Genomic DNA, 2241 nt, shown 5'->3' with positions numbered 1-2241 from the left:
ATTTGTGTTTCTATGGGATGAGTCTGTGACAATGAGGATAAAATGGAACAGTTGCAGTGGTGAGATTGATCTGCAGCGCCCTCTTGTGGTACAATGTGAGAAATGACTCTGTAAGCTGAAGACCTTTGCAGAAATGCACACAAAGTAAATCGTGTGCTGTTTTTCTTCCATTAGTACTAAGTGGTGCAGAGAGTGGTCGGGATTATCTGTGATAGAAGGATCCTGGAAAGAGTCCAGGTTGCAGTTCATTCAGCTCTGATGCTGCTAGCAGACAAAGGACACTAAATCTGCATCATTTTGCTGCACACATTGAAGGATCTCAGCTTCCTTAGGCGATAGGCCATGCTCATATCTTTCTTGTGTACAGCATCTGTGTTGGTCTTCCAGTTCAGCCTATTGCCAGTGTGGATGCGTAGGTGCCTGTACTCCCTGCAACTCATCACCATCCTGTCCCAGGATAGACACGGGTCATGAAGTCAATCGTCATCTCTCTGGTCTTATTTACTTCCAGAAGCAGGTGATTCCCCCCAGACAATTCAGCAAAATCGTCTACTTGTGTTCAGTTGCTTGCTCATCACTAAAATACAATACATCCAACCACTGCAGAGTCATCAGAGTGTTTCTGTAGGTGGCGTGACCCGGAGTTGTACTGACAATCTGAGGTGTGCGAGGTAAACAGGAATGGAGAAAGCACGATCCCCTGTGGAGCCCTGCACATCACCAAACCAGGCAGAGCACTGCCCAATCTCACAGACTGTGTCCTGTCGGGCAGTCTGTCATCCATATAGTTGGGGCTGAGAGTTCTCCATTTTTACACAGCCTTCAGCTTACATGCTGTTTGTTGTACAGCAGGGTTTTAAAACAATACTGATGTCCATTTATAATAAGTAATAATTATAAGCAGAAGAATGAGTATTTGTATAGCACTTTCTAAAACACACATTTACAAAGTGCTTAACAGTTTGGATAAAATCACACAGTGATAAGTGTTCATATTTAAACATGGAAACACACAGCGAGATATGCACATTAGAAGAACAAGGGCTAATCCTAGCCTGTAAAAATGACTCTTCAGCAGTCATTTAAAACAAACCACAGATTCAGCTGACCTGAAGCCAAAGCTTAGGAGTTATGACTTTAAAAGCGTGATTGTCTCTGGATTTAAAATAGGTGCATGAAACAGTTAAAAGACCCCGATCAGAAGACTTGAGAGGCTGACTGCTGTTGTAAGGTCTCATATATAGACACTAGGGGTGCAACAATACACAAAATTCACGGTTCGGTTCGATACTTTGGTGTCACGGTTCGATATTTTCTCAATACAAAAAATGTTCGTGCCTTTTTAGTTTGTCATTTATTAAAATTATAAATATATATTTTAACTCAAAAGTACAGTTTTTAAATTTAATGTTGCTGAAACAACAAAGTAATAAAAAAAAATAAATCTGATTGAGGAATCACTCATCTTTGGAAAAGAGAGTTTATTACAGAGAAATGGCTCTTTCAAAATAAAAGCTCTACTATACGCTTCTTCTGGGCTATATTCTCAGCAGCATATTAAACATATCAGGTCCCCATAAGGAGAATCATGTGCTAACGGCTGTCTAAATGACTCGGGTAAAGTTTGTAGCATGCGTGCTTGTTGTTTTTGTCTGCTTCCACTTGTCTTTGCACTAGGATGCTGTCGGTGTAAATGTGCAGTCATATTCGTTGTGTTCCCACTAGTGCTGTCAGCGTTAATCTGAAATGACGTTAACGCCACAACACGGCAAATCTCCGTTAACGAGCTAACTGCTCTAACGCACTAGTTCCCACCCATGTAATTGAGCATTGCGTGGCACATCCGACATACTGTTTTACTTTTGTCCATGACACGCTTACCTTCAGGGTCATACATCACATGAAGACCAAAATAGTTCCAAAGGCCAGATCTGCATGAGGGTGGGGGAGGTTCAATTTGCCATGTTGCAACGAGCTTAGCTTCTGTCTTGCTAGCTTGCGCTGCGCTCAGTGGATCTGCGCACGACAGTGCAGCCGCCTGAGAAGAGGAAGGAGAGGGAGAGAGGGAGAGGAGAGAGCGGAGAGAGAGGAGAGGAGAGGAGAGGAGAGAAGAGAAGAGGAGAGGAGAGGAGAGGAGAGGAGAGAGGAGAGGAGAGGAGAGGAGAGGAAAGAAGAGAGGAGAGGAGAGGAGAGGAGAGGAGAGGAGAGGAGAGGAGAGGAGAGGAGAGGAGAGGAGAGGAG

This window comes from Simochromis diagramma, unplaced genomic scaffold (genome assembly GCF_900408965.1).
Source record: "Simochromis diagramma unplaced genomic scaffold, fSimDia1.1 OVJJ01000419.1, whole genome shotgun sequence".
Taxonomy (NCBI): domain Eukaryota; kingdom Metazoa; phylum Chordata; class Actinopteri; order Cichliformes; family Cichlidae; genus Simochromis; species Simochromis diagramma.
Note: the sequence above shows the minus strand (reverse complement) of the source record.